At 43.8% G+C, this 13,270-nt stretch overlaps 1 protein-coding gene across 15 annotated transcripts in view; it reads right to left on the minus strand.

Annotated features, from left to right (window-relative positions):
- The window catches only part of FRMD6 (FERM domain containing 6), a 446,878-nt gene that overhangs the window by 249,702 nt on the left and 183,906 nt on the right, over positions 1–13,270 (minus strand). For 10 of the 15 annotated variants that reach the window (XM_079913662.1, XM_079913655.1, XM_079913667.1 and 7 more), the window contains 3 exons: positions 6,471–6,743; positions 6,157–6,228; positions 5,420–5,499 (listed from right to left, as the gene is read on the minus strand). The gene's annotated coding sequence lies outside the window, so the exon portion shown is untranslated. Of the gene's footprint in view, positions 1–5,419; positions 5,627–6,156; positions 6,229–6,470; positions 6,744–13,270 lie in introns of all 15 variants that reach the window. The other 5 variants (XM_079913661.1, XM_079913656.1, XM_079913669.1 and 2 more) reach the window with 4 other exon arrangements.

A 13,270-nucleotide genomic window follows, 5' to 3' on the forward strand; every position in this document is an offset into this window, starting at 1 on the left:
TATTGTGCAACATCCAAGCCCAGACCCTGAGAGGCCTTACGGTTTCTATTTTTGTCCTCCTGGTACTCTGAGGACACCACACTGTGATAAAGCCCACAATGAAAGGCCATTCCAGCTGCTCCATCCAGTGCTATCTGAGGCCCCAGACGTGAGAGTGTCACCATCTTAAATCTGCAGCTTACTGCAATCACATGAATAGGTCCAGGAAAACCCAGAGTAAGAACAACTCAGACAAAGAACTGTGAGAAATAATAAACCATTGTTATTAATAAACTATTGTGAGGTGGTTTGTTCAACAGCAACATATAATTAGTATCTATCCATGGTCTAACAGGGAATAGAGGTGAACAGATGGGACAGGTTTTCTGGCAGAGGTGTGACTTGGATTCTACTGTGGTTGGGATGCTGTTACCACCATGTTTTTCATCACGTGGACCTCTCCAAAGTGCTACTCATAACATGGCAGCTGGCTTCCCCCAGAGTAAGCGAACTGGGAGAGGGAGAAAGTGGCCAAAATGGAAGCCACAGGGCTTCCCTGGTGGCACAGCGGTTAAGAATCCGCCTGCCAATTCAGGGGACATGGGTTCAAGCCCTGGTCTGGGAAGATCCCACATGCCATGGAGGAATGAAGCCCATGTGCCACAACTACTGAGCCTGCGCTCTAGGGCTCGCAAGCCACAACTACTGAGCCCACGTGCTGCAACTACTGAAGCCCGCATGCCTAGAGCCTGTGCTCTGCAACAAGAGAAGCCACCGCAATGAGAAGCCCATGCACCACAACGAAGAGTAGCCCCTGTTCACCACAACTAGAGAAAGCCCACGCGCAGCAACGAAGACCCAATGCAGCTAAAAAAAATAAAAAATAAAATGGAAGCCACAACGTCTTTTATAACTTAATATCAGAAGTGACATATCATTACTTCTCCTGTATGCTACTGGGCACACTGACCAAACCTGATGGAATGTGGGAAGGGACCACCAGGGTGCTAATATCAGGAGACAGGAATCATTAGGGGGCCATCCTTCAGGCGGCTACAACATAAACCAGGGAATGAATAAATCTATTTCACATCCTAGTCTTCATTTCAAGAATCTCAAAGAGGCTAATTTTCACATATCCTCTATTTCTCCTCTGACCTACTCATTTATCATGGGTTTTACCCATTTCTCTTTACTTTCCAGCTTATCCCTTACCTGTTTATCCCCCTCTCCCACTTCATCAGGCCATGGAACATGGCATCTCAGGTCTTCATGACTGACTGAAGGCAACTGCAGCAGTCAACTGGCTCAGCAGGGTCCTCCGTTAGAAGCCTCCGTGATGGGAAGATAGACCCTCAAAGATCAGAACTCCCCAAATCTTTGCAGAGGAGAACAATAAATGAATTCAGCTCAATAAAAAGCAGGCAGCCTGGGATTTTAAGGAAACAAGTCCCTGTGTTTGTTGCTGGTGACATGTGAGAAAGCAATCTGTTATAACAAATCCAGCTATGTGTTATAAATATTCGTCATACTTTTTGATTCACTGATATCTTCTTTGGAGAACATACCCTCCAAAAACAACAACATCAACAAATAGAAAAAGTGAAGTTGTATTCTTTGGACCATCTCAAATGCTCAATAACAAGGAATTGGTCTGAGTAACAGGACAGAAAACTATATCAGCATAAGTGACAAGCATGTCATTTCACTGACACTGACCTGTGTCTATGAAATACAACTATGTGAGAAACACAAAGTAGGGCATATGTAAGTAAACACACACTGCTAAGATCAAGGTTTAGAAAATCAGAATAGATACAAATAGATTATTGTTGATTAGGATCTTGGGGGTTAAATTTTTTTCATGAGAAGACCATTTCCTCGGAAGTCATCTGACTAGGAAACTACTAAGCATTGATAGGAGCTGCTTTGCAGTAACCCAAACAACACTCTCTGAGTCTTGGTCACCAAATAAGTGTCACATACCTAAATCCCAGGACTGTAAAGATTAAATGAGATGAACTGTCTGCGTCCATCCTGCCCACTGGGAAGGGGTTTATAATCCAGGTGGAGGAAGTGTGGAATGAGGGAAGCAACCTGGGCTTTGCATTCTGCTCCCACCACACTTAGTACCTTAGCTCTTTCTTACCCTCAGCTTCTTCAACTGTAAATGGTCCTTTCTACCTTGCAAAGTTCTGTCGGGGTTAAATGTTGCATCGTATGTACAAAGGCTAGTAGAGTACTCAGCACATATTAGGTGCTCAATTAATATTAGTCCCCTTCTTTTTTGTTAACTTATATCTCCAACTCTTTCATTCTCTTCAAATAAAATGAAAAATAAGGAAAACCCTTTGAAACTGGAAACAAGCAAGTTAACGTCAAATTTCCAAAAAGTGATATTTCACTAGTTCATTGCCAAGTCACACAATAAAAATAGTTTGTAAGAAGTCAAAGGGGATAGGGTCTTGACACACTACTCAAGTTAACCAAAGGGCCATCCAATGGTCTGGGTACAGGGGCTGATCTGAGCCCTTTCCTGACATCCCTAGTCTTGGGAGATAAGATCCATATCGCAGAACAGTTTGCCTATAGGTTGAAAACATAAAGGGGTTCAAGATGTGAGAGTATCCACCAGAAATAAGCCTAGGGCATGATTTGTGAACTGTGGAGCCCAAGGGTAAACAGCCTGGAGACCACAAACTCTTCCTCAGAGGAGTTTCCAACAGTACCAAGAGTGGCACTTGATGAAACAGAAACCACCCCTAAAGGAGAACTCCATCTTCTAGGTAGGGTCTGGGGAATAAATTAGCTGAAAGTCAAGGAAAGGGAAAGAACAGGTTATGGATACTCCCAGACTCCTCTTAAGACTGGAGTCTGTCTCCAGAATTACCAGCACAGTGGAAGTAAAACATATGCTCCTTTAGAATTAAAGTCAGCCCCAAATAGCAAAGAAAGAACAGGATGCATGGCCCTTGTTTGTAAACAAAGACCAAGATAAATGTCGGCTGCCAGACCTCAAAGGGAGGTATGACAGGCCACTTGCAGGGGGAAGCCACAGGCGGCAGAAGGAGCCCTTTGGTCTCCCTGGTGGTCTCTGGCAGATCTTTTCACAGGCATCCCCAAAGAGCAGAGAAGCTAAGGGGGCCAGAAGGGGGCACCGACCCCAGCACCCTCCCCACAGGTCTGTGCTGTCTTCTTTGGCCAACGTTCAAGCATTTATAAACTTGATCATCACTCTCATCACAGCTGTGGCTGAATGCTTTGGAGTCAGGCATTTAGATGTGAATCTCCCAACAACAGGTAAATGGCTAAGCCTCAATTTCCTTGTCTGTATAATGGGATTACCAGTAGTCCCCCACCTCGTAGGTGGTTGTAAATGAGATCATGTGTGCAAAGCTTTCAGCACAGTGCCTGGCACATAGCCAGTACTCACAAATAGTAGGCGCTATTATTATTTTTATTCTGTTGTTGTTGTTGATTTTGCCTTCTGCTTTGTCACGTCATCCAGGGTAGCATTTCTCACCAGAACTGGGAGACATGCAGAGCTGAGGGACCATCAGTGACCAACTCAGACATTTTCCAGAGTGGGGAAGGGTAGTATTGACGGCAACCACGAGAAGCAGCAGCTGTAGGGAAGAAGTGAAGAGGAAGGGCGTGTGCTGCTCATGAGGCAACGTGCGCATCTATCAGCCTTGCTCCTGGGTCTGCTACAGGCCAGCTGAGGAGCCAGATTCTCAGGGCAGCAAAGGGACCAGGGCTGGTCTGCAAGGAGGTTCAATCATGTTTGCTGAGGGCTCAGGGGCCATTTACAAGTGATGTGAAATGAAGAAGAAGGTCCCCTGGGAGACACCTGGAGAAGACTCCTCCATAGGGGCAGGGGTTCTGCCCACCTACCTCCCCCACCCTCACTCACACAGGGTTTGGGGAAGAAAGCAGGGCAGAGAAGGCACCACCCGTGCCTCGGGGCCAAGCATCCCATCAAGGACCAGCGTCTCATTCTCACCCTGGGAACTCGAGACTCACAACAGGACCCAAAACATACAGCAGAGCTCTGCTACTGCTCAGCCTCAGAGCACTGGATTTTAAGGAAGGTACTGTTTACTTTCAACAGGGTGTCATTTCCGACTGGAACACAAGATATACTTTTCTAGCAGGTCGGTACACAAGTAGTTCCGATAACCAGGCCACCTTAGGAGCCCCGTTACGGTAATTGCACTAAATCTCTGGGGTTGTCTTTTCGTTGGTAACACAAATAAGAGGTAAGTAAAGGTTACTGAATAGGAAATTCAACACGATATATATATAGTCCAGGGCCTAGGACAGTGCCCAGAACACAGAGGAGCTGATTAATGTTTGCAGAATCAGTGTTTACTGAAGTTCATTTAAAAATAGCCCAGCAGTGATCAGTAACCCAGTGTATCAGGAGAGTGTCTCCTCTCTCTCACAAACACACACACACACACACACACACACACACACACACAAACATACACACACACACACAATGGCAAACAATAGGAAACCTCAATATATGGGCATTTTAAAAATGATGTAATAACACAATTCACAAATATTTTCTCTGAGAATTGATTCTCTGGTTGCTGACTCTCCAACTTCGTTTCCTTTTAAAAGGCAGACCTAAAAATTCTCATAGAACTCCATTTTGTTCCTTTCCATACTCCCTTTATTACTTCCTTCTATCATGTGCGCATCATATTTCACCTGTACCACACTAGGGATCCGGTTATGACAAACTCTGTAACGGCCCATCATACTCACTCTATGGTGGCTTATCTAGTTTTACTAAGTTATATCCCTCATACAGAAGTGCATGACCCCAAAATACATAAAAGTCATTTTTGCAACCCACAGAGTGAGCATGTAACTGATACGAATGTAACTCACACTTACTTAACACTATGTCCCCTAATAACTTCTTTTTTGAAAAAATGCATGGTGGTATCTTACAAGAAGTCAGTTGATGGGCTCTTGAAAAGCTCAGAATAAAACAATATATCAAAGGGGGCCTGTCTTCTGGTCAGTTCATCATCTGTGTTTTTGTGAGTGTTCTTAACAAAGGTGATTGTGTGTCTGGAGTATGGGACACATACATATGTAAACATGCACACCACAAGTGAAAATCCAGAGAACGCAGACACTGTCTAATTCATCAAGACATGAATTTCTTCCTGGTACTGACTGCAACAGCTATTACATTGGACCACCCAAGAAAGCCCCTCCCCAAAACACAAATCATGGGACAGGTTCTCCGACAGTAGAACCAATCCTCTCATTAGTCTGGGATGGTTGATGGACAGAAATCATATTATTTAAATCCTTTGTTGATTCTGTGCCCAATATACTGACATTTAACATTAAATTTGCCTTCAAATCATATTTTACAAAAAACGAAAGGTAAGAAAAACCATTCTTTTCCTACCTGATGCTGTAGCCACCAGAAGTCAGGCTGTTGCTCTCTGAATGGGACAGACTTCAGGATTTAATCTTCAGCAACCTCCCCTGGAACCAGAACCATCGGAAGAAAACTTTCAGTTGCTATGAGCAAGCAGACTGTTTACTTCCAGCCAATTCTTTCTCATTCCCATGGCTTGCTGAGTGCCAGAGTAGGGTGGTTAAGAAAGGATGTCTGGGGAGAAAGGGGTAGAGTTTGGGAGAAAGAGAAGAGACAGTTCCCAAGGGAAGGATTCGCTCACCCAGTACCCTTCCTTCAAGCAAAGGAAAGCCCTCTTTTTCAGCTTTAATTTCTCATGGAAGATCTGCCACTGCGTTACTCACAGGTAATTACTACATTGCCCCTTTACAAACAGCAGACATACTTTTTGGGCGAGCCTCCAGATTTCTGATTCATGCCTGTACCTGTCCACAGGGATAGCACTGTGGCTGGGAAAATTGGGAGGGCAACAAGCCCGCCCAAAGGGAGGACACAGTCTAGACTATTAATCAAGTTCTTGGGATAAAATGTGATCAAAAAGATCAGAGGCTGGTGTGAGCCCCTCCATCCATCGGGCATCCACCTCACTCATGGAATCACCTGGTTAGGGCTCAAACTTTTTCCAAGTAGACCAGCCCCTACACTGTATCAAGCTTCAACTTGTTTCCCCAAAGAAAAGAGGAGGAGCGAGGATTACTATAACAAAAGGAATGTGGTTTTCTTACTTAATCTGAGCAGTCGATGTAGGAGAGTCAAAGACGATCGATGTACAATTACAGCTCCTTTAAGTTTAATATCTGAAATACAGGGTTTAAGAAGACATTTCAGTGATAAGCAAGTGTTACAGAGGCTTCAGGTTTGATTCATTTCTAGTTTCCAAGAACGGGAGGTAACACAGTAAAGAGGACAAGGCAAAGAGGTAGAAATTGGAAAATCTTGGGTCTGCTATTTACTAGTGTGACTTAGCCTGGTTTCCAAATAAATAAAATGAGAAGACTGGGCGGCAAGATCTGCACAATAATAGAACATCATCTCTCACTTTTACACCTATCCACCTTGCTCTTTTATCGACACTTCAGTTCTCCTCTGGGGAATCACGCCTTCCTCTCAGCTTATTTGCATGGGGTTGGTAACACCCACAGCCTTCTTCAGAAACATTCATATGGCCAAGTCCAGCCAATCGGAGTCACTGATAGATTCAGAGATAGGTTCGTGCCAACAGGAGTCATTTCTGGGACTTGCTGGGAAGAGGAGTTGTCTTGCTGTGGCCACTAATCTGATGAAACAGAGCCTTGTGCTTCTGGTGGCCATCCTAGGGAAAGAGGGAATGCGTGAAGGTAAAGCCACTGCAGAGGAAAGCAGAGCTTAGAGATGGCAAGAGACCAATTCCTAAGGATGTCATTTGAAGACTTAGATTCAGCCATGACTGAAACCATTTTTCTTTGAACTCCTTAAAAAATTTTTCCTTTAGTTCCTTAAGCCTGTTTCTGTTAGGTTTCTGATGCTTGCCACTGAAAAACTCCAGCTAATATGAATCTCTTGTAAGTGCCCTCTACCATCTACCACTACTGCTTTTTAACATTTATAGCCACAATGATCTGGGTGGCGTGGGGAGGCATAAGGCTGATAAATCGGTTTCCTTTTGAAGCACTCTTGGAAATTTTTGTTTTTTAAAGGCTAAGCCTGCACAGCAGAGAGATGTAGAAGTAAGGCAAATTCTGGTGAAAGATTTTAAAATTCTTTATTCTTCTCTCTGAATACAGCTCTTTGTAAAAAGTCAAATTCAAAAAATGCACAAAGGTGAAATGCACCAAGTGAAAAGCTCCCATGATTTTACCTTCCAGAAATAACCATGGATAATGTTTTAGTGGTTTGCTATTCAAAATGTGATCCACAGACCAGCAGCCTTGGGCTGGATCTGGTTACAAATGCAGAACCTCAGGCCTCAATCCAGTCTTGGATTTTAACAAGGCCCCCAAGCAATCTGTGTGCACATCAAAGTCTAAAAAGCCTTGGCCTAATGTGTAAACATTTTTTTCTTCTAGTTGCCAACACTTTTTGGCACATTTAATTTGTTGGCTTTTTATTTTACTAATTTTGTAAAGAAAAGACATATATGAATACAATGAACTGGAAACAGTGAAATCAAAATCCTTTACAAACTTAAGTAATTCATTTACTGGGACCATATGCAAATTATAAAAGTGTTACAAACCCATACAGACCCTAGGACACACATAGTAGCAAACTATCCCAGGACAGGACACACTACAGCTGTGGTTCTCCACCAGCTGGAGGTCATACTGCCAGCCCCACATTCAGAGTTTCCAGTTCAGTAGGATGGCAGGGTGCCGGGGGTGGAGGGGACAATGCCTAGGAATCTGCATTTCTAGCAAGTTCCTGGGTAATGCTGATGCTGCAGGTCCCAGACCAACGTTTCACCAGTGTTTCAAAAACAAATCTGGTTTTATACTATACGTATATACACATACTATTCTGAACCTTGTTGTTTTCACTTAATACCGCATCTGACATCTTTCCATGTCAACCATGTAGCATTACATCATTCCTCGGGCTGCAAGGTCAGAGATTTTCAGCTGATATGTTGAACATATGTTGAGTATATGTTGAACAACACAGAAGGGAATCACTGGCATCTTCAACGTAAGGACTAGCATCCCCACGACTGGAATCATCACTTGCGATATTAAATAAGCATCGTATGTTTGAGGCTACAGATAAGCAAAGGTCTGGACAGACCAGGAAAGTGATCAGCATCGTGCAAGTGCCACCGAAGACACAACGAGAATGTAATTAAAAAACTTCCACATTAAAAGCCAAGAGTCAAGCCAAGGTCTTTGTGTGAGGACTCGGGGAGAAGGGTTATGTCCTCAACTGGCATGGAATGCTCTCAAATTTCTCAGCTCAAACTTCTTTTTTTTTTAACATCTTTATTGGAGTATAATTGCTTGACAATGGTGTGTTAGTTTCTGCTGTATAACAAAGTGAATCAGCTATACATATACATATATCCCCATATCTCCTCCCTCTTGTGTCTCCCTCCCTCCCACCCTCCCTAGGCCCCCCCCCTAGGTGGTCACAAAGCACCGAGCTGATCTCCCTGTGCTATGTGGCTGCTTCCCACTAGCCATCTATTTTCCATTTGGTAGTGTATATATGTCCATGCTACTCTCTCACTTCGTCCCAGCTTACCCTTCCCCCTCCCTGTGTCCTCAAGTCCATTCCCTATGTCTGTGTCTTTATTCCTGCCCTGCCCCTAGGTTCTTCAGAACCTTTTTTTTTTTAAGATTTCATATATATGTATTACAGTATTTGTTTTTCTCTTTCTGACTTACTTCACTCTGTATGACAGACTCTAGGTCTATCCACCTCACTACAAATAACTCAATTTCTTTTCTTTTTATGGCTGAGTAATATTCCATTGTATATATGTGCCACATCTTCTTTATCCATTCATCTGTCGATAGACACTTAGGTTGCTTCCATGTCCTGGCTATTGTAAATAGAGCTGCTATGGAGAACAGTATGGAGGTTTCTTAAAAAACTAAAAACAGAACTACCATACAACCCAGCAATCCCACTACTGGGCATATACCCTCAGCTCAGACTTTTGAGGAGTAAGGTATGACTTTCATACCGCCTTGGCAAATCTAAGTCTCATGTCCAGTCAACTCTGAAAATAAACTTCTCATGTAAGAGAGCTGTGATGCATAGGAAAGGCATCCTCCATCTTCTCAAGCTGTTGGTTGGTGAGGGGCCCTCTAGGAGCTGCCGTCTCAGGCTTCTTAAAACCCTACCATCCACAGATGCCGTGAGCTTGGTTAAATACTTGGCAAGACTATGGAGACATCACGTGAGCTGTAATCACACTGTGTTCTTCTGGGGACCTTTCAGGGCATAATCTAAGTCCTCTGTTCATTTCTCTTTGAGGACAGAAGTATCACAGGACAAACACAGGCCCAAGAAGCTTCTCACAGAGGAAGCTGCGAAGGCAGCCCTTCATCGCTCAGAGGGTAGCTACCTCTGAGTAACGTCAACCCAAATCCTACCTCCTTGGCTACATTTCTAAAGAGTTTCACAACTACTTTGCCAAGTGGCAGACACTGCATTTGGGCAGGAAGGGGAAGACTACGTCAATGTGAGAACTCGGTACCCATTATCCATCCCACTTGCCTCCTATTACGCAGAGGTTGGAAAGCTAAAAGCTATGTTTCCCAGGCTCCCTGGAGCCAGGGTTTGGTTTGCAAATCAATCCTGCCAATAGATGCACGTGCGGGAGATCTGGAAGATGGACGTGAGGGTGGGACTGTTTTCCTGCTGCTTCTACTGCTGCTATTGGCAGACAGGAGCTATTCTTTAGCAGTGTCCCAGGGTCCAGGGATCAGGCTCCGGCTGAGTGACTGCTGAGGGGCTGTTCTGGTGGTGGCAGCGGAGCTTTCCCAGTTGTTTCACTGCAGCTAAGGTGATGTGTTCAGTTCAGTCAGTGAACTCCTGGTCACACCCTGCTCCTCCTGACTGTAGCAACAGGAGGCACAGGGAGCTTCCCCTGGCAGGTCAGACAGTCATTTGTTCTGGGAGTCATCCTGGAGTCCCAGCCTCGCACCCCCACTTCCAGCCTTCCCAACAATTTTGAGATCTTCACAAAGGTGCCTTGTCTATGGATGGTTGCTAGTTGCTGTTTCTGTGAGGAGGACTGAAGTGGGAAACCACCTAGTGCGCCATCTTGCTGACGTCACTCTCCATAAATTTCTCAGATAACTCAGGTGCCTGGACTCCTCAAACTTCAATCACAGTCCTGATGAAGTCAGATTTCACTCACCAAAAATTCTGAATGTACCAAATTCCTGGGTTAAATTTCTTTCTGCTTCAGAAAGGAGATAGTGTTTCCCATGACTGAACCCTGACGCAGATCCTAATTTAAACACAAGTCCTGAGTTTCTCTAGATAGTTCCTAAAACTTTCCAGATCCTCATTAAAGTAGGGCTAATGCTATTGTTTTTATTTACCTTTTATGCTAGGCTATCGTTTTGGCATTTGGTGTTAAAAATAAAGATGTAAATTTTAAATGGAAACATTTGCTTTTAACAAAGATTTATTGAACGTCTTCTATGTTCAAGGCACCATGCTAAACATCCCAGTGCTAAGACAACATGGCATAATGGAAATAGCATACACGCTTCATGAGGAATTGATTTTTGGCTTTGCCCTATCCATGTGGCCTTGGGCAAATTACTTAATCTGGCCAAGCCTCAGTTTTATCATCAGGATGAATAGAGATACTAACAATTATCTCTAGGATTGTTCTAAAAATTACACAAAACATGGAAGTGTCCAAAACCATACGTAGTACATAAAAGATGCTCATTAAATCTTAATTCCCTTCCTTTTTCCTAAAACATGTAAAAATGAAATGATTAAAAAATAAATTTTGAGTAATCTTCAACAGCATTTGCTTGTCATTTTCAAATCAAATTTTGTCACCTCCCTGATTAAAATCCTCTAATGGTTTCTCATGGTACGTAGAAAAAAATTCAAACTCCTTGCAAGCCTGCAAGGTCGTAACAAGCCCCTAGTGCATTCCTAGTTATAGTCTTATTATGCCTATTTCTGTTCTTCAGACAGATTCTCCCTCTTGGTAAGAATTTTTGTGGCATTCCTGAAGTTGACGGTTTCCAGTGATTCGCAATGAGCAGAGATGGAGTAAAAGACACAGTTCTGACTCCCTGGTAAAGACAGGGCACGGGAACACCGGCAGAGCCCTTCTTTCAGCCTGCTCTGTGGCAGTTCAAGATTTGTTCTAGAAACATGAATTGAAGAGCCTCTCCATGGGCCCTGGAGGTAGTATGCGGCCTTCAGCCAGACATGGGTGTGGGCTTCTGCAGTCTCCGTGACACTGGGTGCTCCGGCTGGCTCCAGAAAGAGGACCTACATCCCGTCCACGGGCCAGGACATAAGCCTCAATCAGCATTTCAGGTGGTCAGCAAACAGCTCTAGGGAACAAGTGGATTTGAGCCCAAAGTAGGTAAAGCCAGATAATTCTATTGGAGGCAGCATCTACTTTATGACATGGAAAGCACTAATCAAATTCAGATGGTCATCCTTGGCTAGACATGTTTTTCTTCTCTATACTGAAATGATCCCCATTCTACAGTCCCTGAAACTTCCAACTCTTCCGAAAAATGGCAAGAGTGGAGGTTCTCATCACCATACTGCTTGCCTTCTGGTATACCCAGGGGAAAACACGATTATAAGCATGATTTGAACAAACAAATGAAAACATAATACAAATTGGGGCCAGTTCCTGGAAAAACAAAAGGGCCTGTTCTGCACATGCCCTGATCTCTGTTACTGACTTACTGGCTGAATGGCCCACTCCAGAAAGCGTCTGGAGGAGCCCACGTGCCAGAAAACACTCCAACGCTTTCCAGTGTTCAGTCAAGTGACTGGTCGTCTTCCTTTGACAGTACACACTTACTGTAAGCTGGCCACTTGTCAGGACCTAGGATTTAACTTGTCTGCGGTGTAAAAGCTATTAAAAAAGCCAACTTGAGTGATCAGAGGAAACATGGTCTAAGGGAGCTCAACCTGGAATCCAGATGGTATTAACACATGGGAAGTGTCTATGTCCTTTACACCTTATGCTTTTGCAAACAGTAGGCACCTAGTGTTTTCCCTCTTACCTTTCAAGTGCTGTACTTATAAGAATGTAGCCTGCAGAGTATTGTTTTATTTAAATGGTCTTTGCATGAATGATGAACCAAGGTGACACTCCCTGAGATTTGGGCCTTAATGCATCACCCCCACCCCCAAATATTTGCTCTTTACTTTTAGTCTTATACATGTAGTTTCACAGGCATTACAGTCTGTAATGAAAGTCTGAAAGCACAGTCTGACAACTGTGCTTTCAGCATATTGGTTGGAGACCCATTGCCTGAACAATGGTTACGATGTTTATATTCAGCGGGGTAAAGTGAAATACTTCCCCTTGCCTGCACCGTGACCCACCACCAAGACCACCACAACTCTTACAATTCCTCCTAGATGACATCTGGCACCCACCAAGCACTGTTCTGAGCACTTAGCATGCATCATCTCACCTAAGTCCCACAGTATCACTATGCGGTAGATACTGTTATTATTCCATTTTACCCATGAGGAAACTAAAGCATAGAAAGGGCCAATAGCTCACTCAGAGGTATATGGCTACACATGGTGGAATCAGGATTTGAATCTAGGTAGGACACCAGACTACCCCCAATCGACACAGTCACTGTTTATAAATATGATGCAGGGGTCTTCCAATAGGTCCCTGGAAGATACACACTTGGAAATAGATCATTACAGTCCTGGATTTTTAAACCAATGTTTGCTTCCTAGCCAACGTTTTCTACACAGCAGAAATACAGATACGCAATAGATATAAACTAAAAGAATATTGGAGTAGATACCTCCCTCTTCATTTTCTTTCCCAATTTATTATTAGTCTTTGTTCTCTGCCTGGACATATACTTTGGTCCTCATAAGTCTCATTTTCAGCAACACCTTCAATTATTCAACCTCAATTGTTCCATGAATACACATGTATTTATTTGTCAACCTTGTATCCTGGTATTGGTCTCAGAAAATGTGGCACTAGATTTCAAAGCATAACTGTCCTTTCACTGCTCTGCTGTTTTTCCCCCAGTTGTTACTTCTGTCCATTCCACCAGCCAAGCCCTGACTACAGCTCACTGGGAGTTGTAACAGCCTTCTCCCTGGCTTCCCGACTTCAGCGACCCACTCCCTCTGACCACCCTGCCTCCCGCTAACCAGACTCTG

Source organism: Stenella coeruleoalba, assembly GCF_951394435.1.
Source record: "Stenella coeruleoalba genome assembly, chromosome: 2".
Taxonomy (NCBI): domain Eukaryota; kingdom Metazoa; phylum Chordata; class Mammalia; order Artiodactyla; family Delphinidae; genus Stenella; species Stenella coeruleoalba.